The sequence below is a fragment of the Nipponia nippon genome, unplaced genomic scaffold (genome assembly GCF_047370975.1).
Source record: "Nipponia nippon isolate SJK-2023a ecotype South Korea unplaced genomic scaffold, ASM4737097v1 scaffold_6, whole genome shotgun sequence".
NCBI classification, from domain to species: domain Eukaryota; kingdom Metazoa; phylum Chordata; class Aves; order Pelecaniformes; family Threskiornithidae; genus Nipponia; species Nipponia nippon.
The window spans coordinates 60,990,918-61,013,401 of NW_028262380.1; positions in this window are offsets into that span (position 1 = coordinate 60,990,918).

The following is a 22,484-nucleotide window of genomic DNA, read 5'->3' on the forward strand; positions in this document are numbered from 1 at the left end:
CAAAGTGAAGACAACTTCATAGCCCTCATTTTAAAGGGAAATACACTTCCTGGCATTAAAAGCCTAAATGTAGTAGAACTCCAATTGCAAAACATAGGAAAGATTTTTAAAAAACATTCTGAATTTTCCTAACATTTTCTCCCACTGGGCCTCAAAAAAATCATGCTTTTACTAAAATGGAACACATTTAGACGAGCACTCTATAGAGATAGATAGGACATTATTTTACCTGCCTAGGAGAATATACAAAATATGCAAAAAAAATTCCCTGTATCAAGTCGACACTAAAACTGAAACTGCAAAAACACACCCTAAACTAGATGCACAGTGTCAGCTCAAGTCAATTTAATACATCATATGACTTGAGTTGTTTTGTTCTAAATTTGATCAGTAATCACAATAAAAATCACCAAAGTAACACATGCTTTTAAAATTCATTTCGGGCTAGAAGACAGGAACTTTTCAGTCAGCACACGTTGCCATGAAAACACCTTAAATCTGGACTTTTTTTTTGAAATTTTGTAGTCGACTTCTTGAAAACAGACCGTTGTCCCCACACTTTGTGTTTCAGTAAGCTGGCATTTTCTGATCAAAAATATTTGAGAAAATCCTGATAAGCTCTAATGCTAAGCGCTTCTGAAAAATTCCAGTACTGAGTGATTTAAACCATTATTCCCGAGTTTTATAGGTGTATATTTTTAGAAGCGGTAGTTTTCACACGAATGGCCATTACGAGTGCTGCCATGGGAACAGGCTAGCAGCAGGCTATCATTAGGTAGTTGGGAGTCCAGACAGCAGCTAAGCCATGGGCATCTCCCCGCTTCCACTCGCCCTTATATATCTGATTGTTAGCTGACCTGTTTAAGGTAGTTACCTTGTTCGTCCCCAGAGAGAGCAGGCACCTCTGGAGGGCAATTCATCCCATCTATCAAACACTGATCTTCTGACGGGGCTATTCAGCGTCCTCTGCATCAACTACAGAAGGAGGGCAGCTGCCTGGTTTGAACAAAATGCCGTAGCACCTCCAGAGCTCACAGCAGAGAATGTGAATCACTGTGTGGGTAATTGGCAGAACTATCTAGCGAAGGCCAATGTGCTCTCTTGCCAAATAGTTGCCCCCATGCCTAGTTAAGGGGCAAATAATTCCTGGAAAAAGGCTCATCTGAGATTAAAGTGAAGGTAAATGGAAGACGACAGGAAGAGCCAAGGTTATCCAAGAACAAAATTTTGCAGACCATGATATGTTGCCATGAGAGCCTCCCTTCAATTTCAGTTAAATCTACCTCCACCCTACCACTGAAAGTAGAGAGAACCATCTGCCTTGTAAAGTTCACCTCCAGACTTACAGATTTCTTTTAAGTATATTTAGACACAAAAATAATTAAGGCATCACTATATATTGAGTGTGTTAATTGAAAAATCAGGGACTATGCACTTAACTTTAATTAGCAACTGTTTGGTATTTACTTAGGAGCTTGTCATGCTAGAACTTGTTTAGCTTGCTGCCAAAGATATTTTTGCCATACATATTTTCCATGTTGGTTTGAAGCAAGGGGAGGATGTGGTGTATCACACAAGGATATATACATTAATGCAGCAGGCATAATTTCTGATGCAATTCTAGAGAAAAGCAACAATGAAGATGCCATGATTATTTTTGCTCTGCTCAAGCACGTGACAAACTCCAAGCCTTACTATGGCTGTTTGCCAAACACATTAAGCCTCTCCTCCCTCTCCAGCCTAACGCTCTCAAGCTCCTGCAATAACAGGCCCATCCCCAGAGCTGGTTCCAGCTCAGACCCACTCAACAAGATGCTGCTGCTCTGCCCTCCTGGCTTGCTCCATTGGCAGTCCCCAAAACACTCCTCCCTCTCTGTGCCCCTGCCATGTGTGCACTGGTCCTCCTCTGCCACACAGATTGTTCAGCTTCTTGTCACACTTCTCCACCCATTTTAGGGGCTTACTGAGCTGTTTGGTCACCAGTATGCTATTTCTTCAGGTGTCTCTATGCTTTCTACCCTGTGTCCCCTGTACACAGGGATCTATTTTATTCATGACAAAGGCCCACCAGTCATTGATCTAATCTTTTGATTATATATGCAGCTCCAGAGATATCCACTTCTTCCATTTAGTTCTGTTTCTCCTGCTACCTCAGTTTTTTCAGTCTTTCCTCTCCCTCTTCTGGCATCTTGTGCTCCTGTTGCCACCTATCCATCACCATTACTCAGGGTTAGTCATAAGAGCCTTCATGCTTTTAACACTTATTTTAGCAACTCAGCTCTATATTTATCAGAGCTCTGCTTGTTCCCGTGACTATACAAGGGCCTTTTCTCTCCTCTTTTTTACTCCACAGACCCCATCTGATATGGTTTCTACCAGGATTCAGCAGATCAGACCTGCTCCCTACAGAGTTTCCCCTTCAAGCTTTGCAAGAAGGGAGATGGAGTGATTTATTCCTCATACCTGTTCTCATCAAGGCCTTGCCACCAAGAATATCAATGAGCTGCCAATTAGTGGTATATTATCAGAGCTTGATACCAGTAATGTCAAAGTAAGACAGGGCCATAAAATCTCCAGTTCTATAGGTCAGAACAGGCCATAGGAATGCTTATGTGTAAAGTCAGGAAGCAGCACAGGTCACGCACCACTTAAGTCAAAGCTCCAGAGCTACTAACTTTCCTTTGTACAGCCAATTTTCCTGTAACATCTTCCCTTAGATCCTGTGTGTGTATTATTTAAAAACAGAACTGCTACAAAGACACAAGTTATTCAACACCCACTTCTTTAGAGCCTGTGCTTTGTCTGCGATATTTCTAGACAATAGCAATAAACACTTTGTTTTAATTTTAACCTTAGCAATAGCAAAAGACTACAACGTGCTAAAAACTGAATGCAGACACAAAAACCCACAAGCACAATTTTCAATTAAATTAAGTGCCACTTCATTTGTTTTCTTTGATTCTTGACAGCTCAAAACTCAATTTGGGGGAACTGTTCCTTGGTGAACATTTTGAGGAGGTAAACACAATCTACTGGCTTTTTCCTTTGTGAAGCGTTGTTTTCTTATAGCCAGCATTTGCAAGAATGCAATTATTAATTTCTAAAATGTAGCCCCCATCATCTCACCTTCTTTTTGGAGAGGGCAGGATGAATGTAAAGAAAAGATGGTGCTTGCTCAAAATGAAATATTCATAAAAGAAGAATTTCTACACCTCCAGAGAATGCAACGACGACAGGCTCCAAGTGTGCAGAAGTTGAATATGCAGCAGCAAAGGGCATGGAAGGCTTAATCTACAGGAACATTCAGAACACAGCATCTCAGCAGGATCTTCTCTTCATCTCATAACTGGTGGGAAAGAAATAGGACCAAGTAGGTAATGCAGCCCTGTTCGAAGGGAGAACCGTAGGCTGCCAGGGGGAAGAAAACACTGTGCAATACTCAAGATGAGCTACTGTGGCCATTCATATCATTGCTACAGGCATGGTTTTTAGCCAGCGCCTTTTAGCCAACATAAGACACATCATCAAGCATCTAATGGATTTAGGCATATTCAGTCCCAAAGGGCTACTGAAAATCTGCCATATAGCCCACATACATATCCATGTAAGATTTTGAAGCTGAAGCTCTAATAAGCTTACTTCGGGCCCAAATACCAGAAGGAGATTTGGATGCTTCCACTGCCCTCATAGTAAATAGTCTATTTTGCTACTCACTGCTATTGCCATATGCACGCTTTCAGGTGAGGGTTTGTATTGCCATTATGTATCTTTATTACCTGCTAGGAGAGAAGCTATTGGACTTATAATTATCCATTACTGGTACCTGGATACATTTCCCAAGGGAAGCTTTCCACTAATTCATACTCTTGTCATGTTTGCTGCATCGTATCTAATGTCGTTTTTCTAAATTAGATAAATAAAATATTTATATTTGGTGACCTTGAAAAGAAATGCAGACCACTAGCTCAGGATGAATTTCCTTGAATTCCAATAAATATTAATAGAACACAACAAGCACCAGAGCAGAAGAAGAACGACTGATACACCTCTAATGAGTGTGGTGGCATTTATTATTTAAATGACCATTAGAAACACTCTTAGCCTTTTGAGGAATTCAAGCAGGAGTAGTAGACAGATGCTCTTGTATGCAGGAGATTAATCATCCTCTCTGTGCAATGCAGGACCAATTAATCCAGTTTTTGTGTTGTGGGATTTTTTTTTTTCTCTCCAGCAAAAAAAGCAAATTAAAATTAAAATCTGAATCTTCTTAGGTGTCTAACTTATGGAGTAGGAAATACCGCTGAGGCTTCTGGGTAGGAGACAACACTTCCCACACAAACTACTGTAGCCTTGCTACAACCAGTTTTGTTAATCCTCACAAGCAAACCATGTTTCAGAGACAAGAGGACAGGCATGCTGTCATAGAATAAAAAGCATTTTGACATGCTTGTGCCAGAAATAGCAGTGCTGGTCAGGAATGGAAACTGCTGGGTTTTAGCAGATCTCACAAGCTGTATAACAGACAGATCTGGCTTTAAGACTCAAGTTTCATCATGCTGGGATCTGGGTAACATAAGTTACAATCACTTGATTAAAATCAATAGATCATGGTGAGATACACCAACCAAGACCATGGCAGACCATTGTAAAAGCTGAGATAAGAAAGAATGGCAATATAGCACATTTCTTCCTTTTATGTCTACAGTGACTTGTCCCAGCATATGGCAAAGGAACACCACAAACCCTGGGTGGCCCAGTCCCATCCTCTAGTCAACTGCCCTTGCCCTACCATAGACCTGCACCAGCACCAAAGGGTTAGACAAGTTGCTTACAGGGGCTGCGCCCCACCTCCAAAAGTCACAGAACATCATCATCTACCATACAACCACAGGTCAGAGGAAAAGGTATCAAGTTAGCATTGGCATAAACAGACCCTGAAGTCAGACAAAGGCTTTAAGTTCCACATTGTACATTTTTCATTAGATTGAACAAGCGCAGGAGATTTGTCACAATGAAGTTCTCATGCTGGTTTCAATGTAATTCTGGTTATTTCCACAAAAATTTGGAGAGGAAAAGAGAAGCAAAATAAATCATGTCAAATATCATGCTTACTGGCTATACAGCGCAAATACGAGGGGGAAGGGAAAAAAAAAAAAGCCATGTACTCCACTGATATAATGAGTACTGCTTGGCATCTCAAAAAAAAAAAAACAAAAACCAAACTTCCAAAATGAGAGACTGCTATTTAACAAAGATTTTTTTTTTTTTTTTTTTCTAATCAGGCTGAGTGGAAATAGAAACAAAAATTAGCATTTTTGTAAATGTAAAGCAACAGCATTAAAGGCTTAGTACGACTTGTTCTGGTAAATCTTTGTGAAAGATAACAGAAAGCTGAAGCTCTTAGGCATCCTCTTATTAAAGATAAATGCAGCAGTAGCAGCACATTTCTTATCTCTCTTGCTACCGCATGTCCTTAGTTTCACACCTTGATTTGCTGGCTGTTAAACAAGAGAAGCTCTTGCTTTACGGCTGGCTTATAAGGTTTTGAAAAGTTATAAAAGTTTTAGTAGCCTGAACCTGTTTAGATAAGGCTCAGAAAAAAAGGTAAGATATTTGATGGGACAGTTACTCCACCCTTCCCTTCCCCTATAGAGTTCTGCTGATAGGTAGGTACCTCTCAAAAGGCTGGAGACAGGAAGCCTTTTGCCTCCAAGCCCAACCTGAGTCCATGAATATCCAACTCTTGGGTTTGGTCCAAGTTGGTGAAAGGAATCCCTAATACGGGAACTGGGACACAGAAATCCTAATGTCTTTTGGAGGGTTTTTTGGGTGATGAAGGTAAGTTTGTAAGATTTTTGTTACAAGCTTCAGAGTTTAAAGCCAGAGCCTGATTTAGTGTAAATCACCAAAGCAGCTCTGTTTTCTGCTGAACTATTTCAATGAAGATTAGGCAAGAAAATGACCAAGTGATAGGTAGCCTGGTTGCAGAGGAATAGAAGCTAGGAAGAAGATGGCATTTGACTTTTAAGGCTGCTTTTGTAAAGGTCACATGTCTAGTGTCTAGATGCCTGTACATTACATCACACTGGTTAAGGATCAAGTTATTTCACAATTGCCTAGATAAAGTCAGGTGTTTACTGCAAAGTAGATAACGATCAGCTACTTCAATATAATGGAAAAACTTATTAGGTGCTGATATGTCTCTGAAAAATAAGATTGGAGCTGAGGTGCTCCTTTCTCTTCCTTCTTCCTCCCCCTCCAACACTCTCCACAACAGTTTAAGTGAATTTCATGTTAAAGGTATGGACTTAAGCCTCCTGAGACTGAATTTTTGAATTCATTATCAGAGCAAAGAGTACGGGCAGGAGCTGGAGAGCTTGTTGAGCATAACTCTCAACACATTTCCTGATACTGCAACACAGTCACGTCTACAAACAAGAAAACTATTTATTCCTCCTGATATTTAAACTTCTTGGTGCTGAACACAACACCAGAACCTGGCAGCTTTTGCCACCATTCACTCCTATGCAAGGCTACATTTAAGCACATGCTTACCCTTGAACAAGTGTTTACAGTCAATTGATTTCAGTGCCTACAACCTCCACACATTGCAATCAAAAGCATTTTAGGTTTTGTGGGACCGTGCACAAGTATGTGGCTTGCACACTGGACACTAGACAGAGCCTCTACAGCAAAGCAGTGCTCCAAAGGTTTTGCTATTGGCCCCCAAAGTCATTAACAGAAGGCAATGACAGGGCAAAGAGATTAGAGTACTGGAATGGGTTCAAGTCGTGCTCTGCCACTCACCTCCTCTGTGATCTTGAACAAATGATTTAGGATAATGGCACTCCTTTGCTTCCCAAAGATGTTGCAAGAGGCACAGATACAGTGGTGACTGAAGATCTTGCAGCCTCCTACAAAGAGGTGATAGGGCATCTCTGCATCTGCAATTAAGAGTTATTCTGGGAATACGAATATGAGCCAGCAGTGTGCCCAGGTGGCCAAGGCGGCCAATGGCATCCTGGCTTGTATCAGAAATAGTGGGGCCAGCAGGACTAGGGAAGTGATCGTCCCCCTTTACTCAGCACTGGTGAGGCCACACCTTAAATACTGTGTTCAGTTTTGGGCCCCTCACTACAAGAAGGACATTGAGGTGCTGGAGCATGTCTAGAGGAGGGCAACGAAGCTGGTGAAGGGTCTAGAGCACAAGTCTTATGAAGAGCAGCTGAGAGAGCTGGGGTTGTTTAGTCTGGGGAAAAGGAGGCTGAGGGGAGACCTTATTGCTCTCTACAACTGCCTGAAAGGAGGTTGTAGTGAGGTGGGGGTTTGTCTCTTCTCCCAAATAACAAGTGATAGGACAAGAGGAAACGGCCTCAGGTTGCGCCAGGGGAGGTTTAGGTTGGATATTAGGAAAAATTTCTTCACCGTTAGCAAGCACTGGAAGAGGCTGCCCAGGGAAGTGGTTGAGTCGCCATCGCTGGAAGTATTTAAAAGATGGGTAGCTGTGGTGCTTAGGGACATGGTTTAGTGGTGGACTTGGCAGTGCTAGGTTAACAGTTGGACCTGATGACCTTAAGGGTCTTTTCCAACCTAAATGATTCTATGATTCAGATTCTGTATAAGAACATGAAAGGAAAGCATAGCCAACTGCAATTTCCCAAACCGAATCTTTTCATAGGATTGAATCGCCTTGATACTTTCATGCACCGCAAAATAAACTCTTGGCAAACACAGACCTACATCCCCATATTAACAGGAGACAAATTCATGTGACAGAGCAAACATCATTCCTTCTGCTTCAAACCAGAGGGTAGTTTAGGAACTTCTACGTAGATTGGAAGGAAGAAAATTAATAGTTAAGCATTCACTTAACTATGAAATTGTTATGACAAGTTCTACATAAGTATGAAGTGTTTCCAGTCAATTACCTCTTTCAGTAATATGATTTGTCTATAATGCACACTGATATTTGTGTGCCTTACCACAAAACAATCCAAATGCCCATATATCTTTGGAAGAGCAATGGACCTTTGTGCCCGTTAGCTCTTAGTCATGAGGTGCAACTATGTAGAAACATGAATACCTCTGAATCTGATGGAGCTTACACTCTCAGTATCACTCCATTTGTTCCTCCACAAGTGGCTGTTGCAGATCTGCAGCAGGCTTTATTGCCAGGCTACCTTTTTAACTAGATAAAAGGACATTCAAGCCCCCTATGGCTTTTGCTCACAGTTTAGTCACAGCTAGATGAATTAGAGGCTGAAGCACTTCCAAAAGAAGCGTGATGTCCATTCAACACTGGCAATCAATGCCTCTAAATTTCTCTGTGATCAAGTCTGAGCTTCTCTGTTATGGATTCAGGAGCACATGATTCAGTCTCTATATCAACAAGTCCAGTCAGGTGAGCGTGTACTTGCATATGAGGATTTTCTCCCTAGCATGTTACAAATAAACACAGGTCAGGACCAGTTTCCTGTGAAGCTTTGAACAATCGGTTTTACTCACCATGCAATGCTCTTGTTACTAACAGTGATTTTCACTGCAACATTAGAACCCATGAATGGTGACTCTAAAGTCTGCAAAGCCTACGTAGTCCTCTGCACATGAATTTTACAAATAAGTTTGCAATGACTGGAAAACTTGGATACCCATCAGTTGAAAACTGTTGACTAATATCAGCAACAGTACAGGCAGAGCGCAGCAATAGTGTCCTGGTCGTCCACTCCTCTGGCTGGTCTATGGCAAACCAAACAGACTGCTATCCATCAATTTCCTGGAGGGTTCCAGTAACAATACCCACTCTTGCATTCACAAAGCACAAGTCCATTCACTAACACACTACAGAAATTGTTAATGGCCCTAGAACCAACAGAAGTGTCTTCAAAATGATTCTTCCAGAAGCTGCAGTTGCTGTGTTAATTCACCTTCCTTTTGCATAACCAAAAGGCCTGTGCTTCAGTACCTATACATGCTCCAGTAATAGAGGCTGTCTTGGTCCGTGACACAACAGCAGAGAACACCAGCAGAAGAAGCTGCAGAGATTCGTACGCTAGCACTGCCAAACCAGACAGCATGAAGTCAATTTAAAACAAGAAGTGGTTCAGTTACACCGACACCTGGCTTGCCCGCTCTAATCCCATCAAGTCAACTGATGGCTATGTCCCATCATAAAAGCTAGAACAGAATGACCCCTTTTGAAAGTCTCATGCCGCATGTGTGATGTTACCTGTCACTGGAGAGATGGAGAACATCACAGTTCTCTTATTCCTAAAGCAATTGGCTCAGATGTGCAAGAGTTAAAATTCCTCGCAGTTCCTCTTTCAAGCAATGCTTTGTGGAGTGCCCATGCATGCCAGAATGGTAGTACACCTCTGCTCACAATGCCAATTTTATCTGTCTCCTTTTTAATAAACAAAGAGCAACTTCAAAAAACCCAAATAATATATAATCCAAAGTTTAACTCATTATTCTGGTTTAAAAAAAAAAAAGAAAAAATACACTGTACAATAGAAGGCAGAAAGAACATCTACAACTTGATTATCAAAATTATAATAATTTAAACATTTTTCATATGTTTTTAGTATTCTGTAAAAAATCAGGGAACTGTATATGGATTTTTAATCTTCTAGTAATTTCTACATTCCAGAAGAAGCTAATCCCTGTGACACTCCATTGGATAAGTCACAAAATTACACGCAAGCACGTGATACTGCAGAGCAGGCAATATAAAGCCTTTCTTTAAAAAAGTCATCCTTGATTGAAGCATCTGTGATTTCGTTTATGCAGGTGATACTAAAAACAGTTTCCTGATGAACATAGCTTCTGGCACAACTATTTATTTCAAAGAAGCTGTATATCTGAACTGGGTTTCAAAAGGGATTGGGCAAAACAGGCATTTAAACCTTTGACTCATTCTTAAAAGATCATTTTTATCTACTCTGAATTGAAATGCTGTTGAAAAAGAAAAAAGCCATTACTCAAGCTAGAAGCATGTTTCCTGCTTTAAAGAGGTCATGCATACTGGGGAAAAAAAATCCCCTTTTAAAAATGTGAAGAGTACATATACACCATAACTTTTGTCTCAATAACTAATTAAGCATGTGTTTAAGTTTTGTTTAAAGACATGCCTGTTTAGTAAAGGCCGAGGTGTCTTATCGAATTCAAAACTGTAACGCTAAGTATACACTTCAATGCTTTGAAGAACTGCTTTTGATGGAGAAGAATTTCAGAGGGAAAAGAAAAATACAGTCTCCTCGAGTTCTTAAACTGAACTGTATATGTGATTTCTGATTTATTGGAAAAGACTTCATCTGCAGCACTTAATTTCTAACAAAGGAGCTCTGTCATTACCTCTTGGAGCTTGCCAGTGTAAACACAACAGAACCCAAGACGCTGCTTTGCAAATGAGGGTTAATGCAGCATATCATATACCATATAGGACCGGACAGCATTAAACAAAGGTTAATCCTCAGCAGCAAGAGGTATTAAATGGACTCTTTTATTGAATACCCTAACAGCAAAGGGGAAGAGAAAAAAGCATTGCCTCTCAGATACATAATTATCTGCAACGTATATGCAAATATCCAGAATTTGATGAGGTCTTTACTTTTCACCTTTAAGCACCACATTAGTAATTCATGAAGCCACTACTAACGTTGTTGAGTGCAAGCAGCAGTGAAAATTAAGCGCTAATGACTTCAAAGGTAGGGTGCCCATAAAATGAGTAGATACCTCTGAGGTCATCCGTACTATCTGAACATAAGTGATGGAAAACCGTGTACCAGCTGCACATTTCTAAAAAAGCATCACTAATGCCAAGGGTGGTTATACAGACAGTAGGCAAGTTGCTATGAACAAAAGTTCACACCACCATTACAAAGAAGATCCCCATGCATTTCCTGGCCTTAAAAACCACCAGCTTATGAGACAGCATTTCAATAAGGCCAGAGAAGTAAAGTAACACACTAGCAAGCCACTGTACTGGGGACGTGGGTCGACAAGTAAGAAAACTGTGACCACTTTGGTTTTGTAACCTTTCCTGACGACAGGAAGATTCAAGTGAGCTGCAGAATTATGTTTATATAGTCACTGGGCTTTTCAGGGCCACTTGTAAAGTCTGAGCCCCATTTATCTGAAGAGTTAATCTGTGACAAACCGCGCTGCAGCAAGTCAGTCAACAATGTGTCTGTTAAGTTGCTGCAAGAAATCCAGTAGACTTTCAAGCCATCCAAACAAGTATATATTGGCTATAGCTATTATGGTAAGTTTAGTCCTGAGAACTAGCAATATAGTTTACGTGATATTAAATAGCAAGTATTGAATTTATAACATAAAAATTACAGGGTTATTTTGAAGTGAATGATACATTAGTAAATTAAGATACCTGCTTTTGGCATAACAGCAATCGAGCCTCCTATGAATATGTTTCCGTACAATTCATTTTCCATCTTACTGTGGTTTCAGTATTTCAACCCAAAAAGAACATTGGAAGAAAAATTTAGTATAAATAACTTCAAGAAAGAGGACAAATCAATGGTCCCAGTGTTTCCACGCTCTTGAATTATTTAAGTACTGTTTGACTTGCATGATTCCAGTACACAGATATGTCAGAAAATGTGCTGCTCTGGAAGACCACAGCTCCTCTTGGTGTCCATTTGAATAGCCCCATGGAGCTGTACCAATTTACATCCATGGAGTATCTGCTCTAGACCATGAATAGAGTGTGGAGATTTAATTTTTAAAGTGATGTCTCCATGAAAAGCTAGGCTTGCAGACCAGAGATGTATCTGGCTGCTTTGATTTTTGACAATAAGCATGAAGACTAGTGGAATGTATATTTAGAATCAATAAACTTGAGTCTTAGCATGGATGGGTGGTAAAGGCACACAAGCCAATAATGTGCATTAGAAATAGCGAAATCAGTTCATCAAAAAGAAAGAGGGACAATAGGGGAAAAATTACATTTTCCAGAGTTGCAGTACAGCTCTTTAAGTGGGTTCACAATATAAAACAGATGAAATGGCAAAAAAATCCAAACACAGATGCTGCACAATAAAATCAAATGGCATATATTTTATTACAGGCAAAAGAAACAGATAGTTGAACCCTTTGCAACACACTGAGATTAATCATTCATTATGGGTCTGGCAGAAAATAAGGACAGGATAAAAGACTGCTGCCACCAGTGGCACTCCCTGAATTTAACAAGGTAAAACTTCTGTCCAGCTGGAACGACAAAATTATCGAGGTCTGAGAAGCAGAGAACTGAGAAAGCATAAATGATTTATAACTGAGTGAGGACTCTGCCTTAGCATTTCTCAGAGCTATGAATTCACCTGCCTCCGACAGGAGAGGAACTCCTGATTATCAGCAGGAATGCATCTCTCCCAACTCTCCCAGACCAGGCAGGACACCAAAGGTACATGGAAATCTTGGGGAGGAACATTGGGACCCTTTTAAGCATGGTACCATAGCCAGTCCACTGGGATTTTATGGAGGTATTTCCTGCTTTACCAGGTGTACCTCAGACCTGCAAAGACTTGCCTGTTCTTTGCAAGACTTACTCCAGTGCTCCCCACTGCTGCAGTGCCTGGATCTTGTTTATTTACTACCGTGTCAGTCCAGCTTTCTCTTCCTCCCAGAAATCATGCAAATGCTGAAGATGTGGCATGGAAAAAGATGATGCTGCCTAGCAGCTAGGAATCTTTGCCTTTCAGCAGGGCCCTGCACTTGAAAGAGCACTGCAAACAAAGAAACAACCCCCTGGCAGCCCAGCACAGCAAGTCCTCCCACCCATGGCACCCAACACATGTGTTGGGTCAGAGATGCTTGCTAACAAAATGCAGTTTCTCACACCAGGGAGTATTTTGCAATAAGTAGATCTTTCTTCAAGAGGCTCCCTTTTACCTGCTTGCAGAAGGACAAGAGGTATGCCAAGAAAGTGGCATGCCATGGCTTCACTTGGGCTCCACAGTGCCCCTAGAAGAATAGTTACCACTGGAGATTCTACAATATGTTCAAGAAATGCTTTAAGATAAGCATGGCCAAACTGGCCCCTTAGGGCCTGGACTAGCTAGACTTGCCAGACTAGACAGCCAAGTTACAACAACCAATTCCTGTTTGAGTTGTAAACTGGTACGCTGTAGGGCCGGCACTTACCCCTGAACCTGTGGAACAAGATTATAGCTGACAAAACTGTAATCAAGAGACAATCTGACATATACAGTAATATACCCGGCATACAAATGCTAGAAAACAACATTAAAATAAAACTTCCGGTAAGGCTGGAAATCCTCAGACTTTGATGTATAAAAGCCAGCCCTTAGTTATAGGGATTTTAGGTAGGTTTTATCATAATTGCTAACCCCAGGATTTCTTTTTCTGAGGCAGGTGGCTCTGCCTAGTCTCAGCCCCATGTTGTCACTCCGCTCCCAGCCAGTCTTGCTCAGCAAGCACAGGAAGATGTCTGCTCAGTGGTCTAGCTATGTGAATAGTGACATGCTCCTGCCTTTTCCTCCTCACAAAAAGTGGACCTGTGACTATTTAAAATGGAAATACTGCTTTCCAGCATGAGAACTCCACTTGCTGTTAGGGATCTTATGCAAAAGAAAAATAACATATATTAACATATGTAAAACTGAAAGAAAAAACCCTTTGAGAAATGCATGTAGCCAGCTGGGGAACAACTCCTGAGAAAATTGTTACACAGTGGTTAGTGAATTACCTTTTCCAGAGTGGCAGCAACTAAATTATCAATATCCAGCAAGTGGCTGTCTTGATTACAGTAAATCCTAAAGGCAATACAGCCTCTTCAATGGAAGAACCAACTGCATTGCTATTTGCAGAATCAAATCACTTACTTCGTGTCAAGCCTTTGATTTCTGCATGCTTCTTTTGGATTTTGAAGGTTGCATTATGCATTAAAACCTGAGCCCCACAAAGTTTTCTCTGCCTTGGAAAGTGAAAAGAGTTTAAACTGCGATGGTAAAGGGGGAATAATGTGAAAACTGGTATGGAAAGTCCTGCACAGCAAGCCACAACTTACAGTTCTAGGCTGATCTTGGGGACCCAGCAAGGTCCTGATTCAGCTTCAGTTTTTATGAATCCAGAAGAATGAAGCAGTGTTAACCAGGAGAAGGATAAAACAGCCAAAAACCCACCCCAAGCCCAAGAACTGAAACATGTCTTTATTGTGGCCTTATTTGTCTACAAAGCCTCATTTAATCTGTCTCAACCATCACACCTAAACTTTTACTATTTATAGGTTTGTCTTGTTCCAATCTATCTATTGTGTTCTATTAAAACGAATTTTAACACAGGAAATCTCAAGGCTACGGCTGGCTTCTCATGCTCGTTTTAAGGACACAACGTCAAGCTTACCAATGGCAGCAGATGCCTTCATAGGTCCTCTGTTATTTACAGTCATTTTATTTTTGTTGGATTTCTGGGAGAGACTTTGAATAAGCAAACCTGTGCAAGAGAAAAAGGCAGCCTGGATTTTTTCCATACCACCTTTCTATTCTTTCTCACTTTTCAAAGATGTTTTTAAAAGTTCTTCATTTTAAAGGTGGGATTTTCAGATACATGGCGGCTAATTGAGTATAATTGGTCCTCCAATTTTCTATGATACTTGGAAATCTTGTAATTATTAAAACTGGAAAACCAAAAAAATCAACAGCTTGTTTCTTAATATAGATATGCAGGAGAGAATAATCTTACCCAAGACTGAATGGCTAAAAGTCAGGCATCTAGGCTAAGCTAGTTATTTTAAAGAAATTAAGCGCCTCTCACAGACAACCCACTCTATTATATCAGAGGGAGCTTAAACCATTACTTAGACACTTGCCCCACAGATGGACAAATTAATCTTTCCCCAGGATTCCTGCTTTGCATAGCCTAGCCTTTGTTTTTCTGCCATACTTGAAACCACAAAGCAGTAGTAACAATCTTCTCTTTACAATCGATGCATTTTTAAGCTCCTAAACGGAAACAGTACATGGCTGAGTTTCAACAGAAGCAGCTTCCCTTGCTCTTCTGTGCAGGAGGAGATGCTGGTTTCTTCCAAGAGTAGAATTATGACAAATTTTTGATGCCGATAGTGTGACCTAATCAACTTGAGTATTTTGAAAGAAATACATACGAAGGCTGTGCATGTGCCATAACTACATCACTACTAATCAAAATCATCCTGAACATTTTATAGTGTTTGTTACTGAAGTGAGAGACAGAACCATGTCAGTCTATTATATCAGCTATTTGCAGGACTAAGCGTGGCAGTAAACCCAAGTTATAACAATGGACCAGAAGAAGCATCTTTGCAGCTGGTATTTTGTGCCTAATCCTTTTTCACAGCATCAGAGTGAAAGTGGTTCAAAACATGCTCCGAATTGGTAACAGAAGACTTATGAATGAGTCTGAATGAACCCCTCAGACCTAAAACACAGAACTGATTGTAAAAAGAAATGAATTTGTGTTTGATCCAACAGTCTTTTTTACAGCCTGGATTTCCTTGCTGTCCCAGAGATCAGCTTACAGCCAGTACTGCAGACTATTTGGAGCTAGTTGTTTTTTGCCCTCCAAAAACCAAGTGGTAACTCTCCAGCATGACTCCAGTAGATTTAGCAACACATGGAGGCAGTGACAGACCTCCACAGTGGTCCAGCTTTCCTGCACAAAGGCATTAAGACATGTACTAATAGAAAACCTGCAACACAGAACTCCCTGTTAAAAAAGCTAGCAGATGGCAATTCAGAGGAGGAATTCCTGGAGAAAGAGAAACAATGAGAAGTAAATCACAAAAAGGTTGTCACAAGAGCTCAATTCATGACCTTTATAAAGCCCTCTGTGCACACAAAGCCCAGCTGTACTTTTTGGTTCAGACTGAACAGGATTTCTTTACGGCTTTCAACCCTGCAGGTGCAGATGAGTAGACAGAAGGCCAGGGACAGCGGCAGCACTCATGGAGGAACTAGAGACTGGTTAAGGCCTCTGGCTATTACTTCAGTTTAGACCTCACTCAAAGTTTGTGCGGCACATGGTGCTCCCAGCTGTGTGTGGGAACCCCTTTATGTAGGGCTAGAAGTCAAAAGCTGGGTGTTTCCCAGAGGTGGAAGACAGACAGGCTGTGTGCTAGCCCAGTTCCTCCCTGCTAGCTGCAGCAGCTGACAAGCCTGGATAGCTGCCTGCCACCTGTGTGCCACAGACCCCAGTGGTGGTGGCACCAGACAGGAGCTGCTCTAAAAGGCCAACTCAGACATTGTTCCTGGACATACCTCCTTTCCCTTCTAGTGCCCTCAGTCCTCATTCACTGCAAAAGTATTTTGTAAGGGACAGACAGGTTCACCCTGGCTCCCTTATGTTCATCATCAAATGAGCATGAGGGAAGCATTTCTCCCCTCCATCTTTCAGACAGAAGATGCACAGTCCAAGCTGCCTCAGTTCCCGGTTTGCTTGCATGCATGGAGAATTTAAGGCCCACAACACAAGTCCAAGGCACACGGGAAGGACCTGACGACCCTTTGTCACTGCAGCTGACAGAAACGGCACTTAAAACTCTGAGCACCAAACCAGCTGGGAGATACATTCACTTCCCCTTGGAATGGCTATATAGTCCTCCACTGGCCTGGAAAACAAACAAACCTGGCCGTATCCCCACCATCCCCACCCAAACATACACAGTACAGCTCCAATTACCCAAATACTTCATGGAAGATCCAAAATACCAATTAGATTTGGAAGCAATCCCCCTGGGCTTTAAAGACTGCCTCAGACACCCACAGCCCAAGCACACAGACTTCAGTGCCTCTTGGCTGGCTCTCCAGGTTTTGCAGGCAGCAAGGCTGTGCTCTGGGACCAGCAAGCCCAAAGGGCAGATGAGAGGATTCCCTGTGGCCAGCTGGCTCTAATAACAAGCGGGTGCTCATGCAACCAATGCCAAGACAACAGGAAGGAGATGCCAGACATCTGGCTCAGTAGTACAGCACAGGGAACATAGTTGTCTCCTACATTCATCTATATCTAATCTGTCTAGCTAGATACACCTAACCGGTACACATCGGCGAAGTATCTGTCTCCCTATAGTCTCCAATGCTGTGACTAGCACAGGGTTATTTGTAAACAGAAAAAGAACAGAACTCACCATAGACTTAGTTATTTTGCACACAAAATAACATGTAACACTGACTCATTTGCTTTGAAAATATGCAACTAACCACAGAACAACTCACCAAGCCCCACAGCCCTCATTATGTCCTTAATAAGGTGCTGCTCATCTACTTCTCCCTTCTTTAACTAGCAGGTCTGTTATCAACAACACTGACAACAGGATGAGTTCTTATGTATAAACATACTGTCTTGCAGTCACCACATGGTGTTTTTCTTCGGGCAAGTTTACACTACAACTTTTAGTAGAGTGAAGCATAACTAAGTTTCATGGGAGCAGAATTCTTGTAAGACAATAACACTACCCTTTCTAATTAAGACTAGTTAGGATTATTTTATCTATCTATCTATATATAAAAGAAAACATTGTTTCATCAAAACAAGCACTATACAGATAGAGCCTGCATTAAGGAGAGGTTCACCGGGAGAAATTGTATAGGTTCAGGAAAGATTTCCAGTGAAATAAGTATTTTGACTACAGGGAACAACTGAGAGACCTTTGTCCCTGCTAGAGTACTAAATGGAGCATACTGTGTGTTACACTAGACTTGGCTGATGAGTACAGCACCAGATTCAGGCTCAGCTCAAGCTGGCACATAGGGAGCAGAGACCAGCAGCCTTCCATAGTGACTTTGGGGTGACCAGAGTGATGTGACCACAGCCAGCCAGCTGGGCTGCAGTCATCCTCCTGGCAAGCAGAGGCTGGACAGAGCGCCTCAAAAAAATAAAAAGAAAAGCCAAGGCACTTGAAGAGCCAGGCATTTGCCATCGACTGAATAGTCAGCAATGACTGAATTAATAATATAGCCATGTACCCTGGGGCTAAGTGAATGGACTGTCAGTGAGCTGTACAGCTTGAGTTGCTTAGGTTTCCCCACCCCCAAAGCTACTGCTTTTTCATTCAAGAATGTTTGTTGAGCTCGACAACATTTACTGAAGGAAAAGAAAAAACATGAAATATTTCATCATGTGAAAGAATTTCATATTTTATTAACAACAGAAAAATGTGTCATGAATTTGAAGCGACCTTTTAAATGTAAAGTGGTTTTATATGTATACTTAAAGAGAGTCTGAAGTATAGGAGTTAAATTCAGAAAGGGACATCCGACAAGCCCATCCACAGTGGGACTGTCACCTCTTGAGGAGAGACTTGGGTGCTAAAACAGTTTCAGTAGCTAATGGTATACACTATCAAAATTTGTGAGCACATTCTAATTCTGACAACGCTTTGTCTTCCACAAGTTACGTCTTTAAAACCCATCCCTCAGGCCTAGTTATGAAGCATGAAAGATCAGAGGACTCTACAAATAGCTGCTCTTATACAAGATTTTTCTTAAGTATAGGCATACACACTTGTTTGAGCCATGCCACGAAACACAAGTCCACATTCACTGCAACTTTTCTTACGCTTCTGACCATGCACACAGATGCAAAGACAACCTTGGTATTTCACTCCAAAAGCAGAACTCATGAACAGCAGCAAACTGACATTGTTGGTTTTATTGGTTTTGGGGGGTATTTTTTGGTTTGTTTGTTTTGGGGTTTTGTTTGTTGTTTTTTTATCTGGCTGCTTGGGGAAAACGCTTCAAGGTATCTTGTTCCTATTTAGTAAGGAGGCAGCAGTAACCTAACAGAAAAATGTATTCCCCTGTCCAGTTGGGAATACTATGTTAAGAGGAAAATCCCGCAAAGATTTAAACACTAGAACTGAAAGACTTATTCAGAAACACTGCCACAAAACCTCACAGGAACCACAGCCAGCTTAGAGGGCTGTATGTGCCACCTGAATCCAGTGCACCCTGGCTGGACTACATCTCCCACAAACCCTGACAAGCTTTCTTCCTGCAGTGGAGAACAACAATTTTTGGCTTGCCATCTGAACACACCCTGCAGCCTAACGCATTGCAAACACCTTCCTAGTAGCAGAGCTGCATCAAGCCATCATCTGTGTTGTACTTCAGAGCTGGAGCCCTAGCTATTTTAATATGTTTAAAAAAAAAAAGCTAACAAAGAAAGGAAGTGTTTGGGCAAAATATTTTAAACCAAAACAAACTTTAGCTAGGCTATTGTTTCTCCTTTACCTATCACAGCAAATACCGGATGAGATATGATGTACCCTTTACAGGCAGCCTTGTGAAACCTTCAAGTGCTATGCGTAGTAAAGTCCACTGCTGAGATTGTGATCAAAAACCCTAATACGGGACAAATGTCAAAGTGAGAAAAGAGCTAGGAAATGTTAATAGCATGCCTTTAATCGCACACTGGCTCTTCATCACAAGGCAAACAGCTTGCTAGAGCTTCAGTTGTACTACAATAACAGTTTGCCGAAATGAATGTAGCAGCATTGTTAACGCTGAGCTTCTATTATGTTCTTAAGTGTGCATGACTGACTGACTTTTAACAGAACAGTTCAGTTCACATTTGTTACACAGACAATAGCAGCACTTTGGAAGAGGGTACAAAACTTTCAAATCTCCAGAGACATGTTCAATGTGACAGTAATTCACGGGTTGTTCAAAGCTGCCTTTCAACAGAAAACAGTCTCTTGCACTAATGCAACCCCCCCCCCCCCCTTTTAAAAAAAAACCAAAAAAACCCCAGTTGTTCCATTCATAAACTGAAAGTTGAAGTAATAGCAAAAATTTTATAACTGCTCCTAAAAATATCTAAGAAAAATCTAAAACCATCTCAAAGTTAATCCATTTAAGCTGCAAACACATCTAGAGAGCATGAATTTCACTGGGCAGGAATCATCTGTTGATGTGGAACAGCCCATTGTTTACGCAAGGCAGACAGAGGGAGCTGTTGCTATTCAAACAAGAGGTGCTCTCGGACAGACACACATGATGATATATAATCAAGCAGTTTGAAAGATGAGTGGCATTGAAGACCTCATTTTCTAAGGTCAAAGAGAAAGTGCACCTGTAATTCCCCCCATTTGCTTGTACAGTTTTCCTCATCTGTTGCAAAAAAGCACCAACAGTAACGCAGAAGTGTTGCATAACATTAAAAAAGTTTTTCAAGCCTGCCTCAATTACAGTCCATTATCAAAGCCAAGTAGATTTTAAAGCGTTTATCCCCAGATGTGCCTTATACTAGTGTAAAGGCAGCACTTACCATGGACCAATAGAGTTGGTTGCAGGCTGAAAGGACTGAGGGGCACATCCTATGCTGCTGCAGGACACCATGGAGCCAGGTTCAAATTGACGGCTGCAGGCTTGCAACACGACCCTGGCCAAGTCACTTAGCTCTGGTCACCCTCCCTGCAATAGCCTCTTGCCTCCCAGCACTGCTGGTAGCAGTTCTAGGTAGGACCCAGCTCCAGTTTTCCAGGCTCAGGCTATTTTCTCAGTGACCCATCTAAAAACTGGCACCTAAATTGCTGAGGAACAACAAGTTGTCCTCAAAGCCTAGGAACAGAAAACTATGAGGATCTGTTCTGGGTCAGACTGAAGTCCAGCTAACTGGTGTCTTCTATCTAGCAATTAATTAGGGCAAAAGTCAACACAGATCTTCACGCCACTACATCCTTCCACTTCGACAGTTAAGACATGAGCGTTCCCAAGAAAGATTTTATCTCAAGCATTAACTGCATTAGCAGATATTCAACATGTTCATTAACTTGACTAAACCTTTCTGAGGTTTTACTAATACCATCCATAGTGTTCTTTGGCAGTGAGGTCCACAGGTTAATTAAGCACTGCGAGGAAAAAATAGTTTTAAACTCTCCACCCAAAAACTTCATTTGCTGCATTATTTTCTTCTTGTGAGAAGTTTCTCAACAGGTCTTACTCTCCACCCGACATACAGAAAAAACCCACTGTCCGATTATCAGCTACAGCACTAAACACTAGCCATCACTGCTGTCCTCCTAGGCTGGGGTTCACCGCAGAATAGAGGAGAAAGCCAACACCTCAGAGATACAGCCAGCGTACTCCAATTGAAGTCACTAAACCCCACAATTGCCCAGAGAATTTGGCCAGCAATAGGCTAGGTGCACAACTCTGTTTCCTTTGCACTCCTCCACTTTTGCTTTCTAACAGCTTCATTCAATACATTAACAGATTCCCCCATGCAGCTTAGCAATGTCCTTGGCCTCAAAAATTGTGACAAGACTAGCAACAATTAGCTTAAACTGAGTATCTGAAGACCTTTCATTAGCAGGATCTGTAGCAAATAGTCTGCAATCCTCTTAAAGCAGGTATCTCAACCCTGAACAGGAAATTTTAGGAATACAGAAAACATGTCCAAGTATTATCCTGCTATATTGCTTTTGCTCATATTGGCAAGAGCATTGTGCTGTATGAAGCGAGCTTTAGTTCAATATTCATTGGGGGAAAAAAAAAAAAAGCCTCACAAAAATTAATGGCATTTTAACTAGAGCTGGGTAGAAACCCCCAATAAAACAAGAAAGCACAGGAAGCCAGCCTGACTTTCCAATCCACTGCCAGCACAATACCCTTGATAGGCTTTGCTCTGTTAGAAGCAGCAAAGCAACAGAGGACAATAAGAAGGCAGAGATGGCTTACCATGTTTAGAAGACATCCTTTGGAAGATTACCAGAGATATTTATTCCTTTTTGCCATGTCTCAGCTTTAACAGAGATGACATCCCAGTAATTAAACAGGGAACTCTATTGCATGCTTCTATGGAATTTAATGACTGATATTGACTCAATATCAGAGCACAGGCTTCTCGCCCTGTACTTCATGCTGAAGTTCTTCAGGTGGGATTCCCCAGAGTACTCAGTATACCCCACCTTGTTGCAGTCAGTGGCATAAAACCTTCTGACCTAAGTAAGAACAGAGTTCAGCAGTGCAACACCCTAGCTGCTCTTTCTGCTACCTTTGAATTTGTCTCCCTACTGCCACAGACAGTTTAACTGATGCTAGTCAAGTTATTAAACCCCATCTCATGTAAGTACATGGAAGAGACATACATCATTCTTCTGAGCAAATCCTGAAGGTATCCACTCCACGGAGGGGATTCAGTTTCAGACTATAGTCCAAAACTGTACTTTCTATCTTGTTTAATACTTTGATTTATATCCTCATTAGCATGAAGGAATAGCTCCTATTAAAACTATTAAAGATAATTTTTGCAATATTATCAAAGGATATGGGTAGGTGTAATGATAGTACTAACGATAAAAATTAATAACCATTCATTATTTTTAATCATATGTACAGTTGAAATGAATAATCAGGAAAATAAACAAGACATTTTATATGAACCTAAAACTAAGAGGATGTGAAAACACTATAAATTACACTCTAAATTATCAGTTGTCCACTCAAAGTTTAATATTGCACTTTTGCAGACAG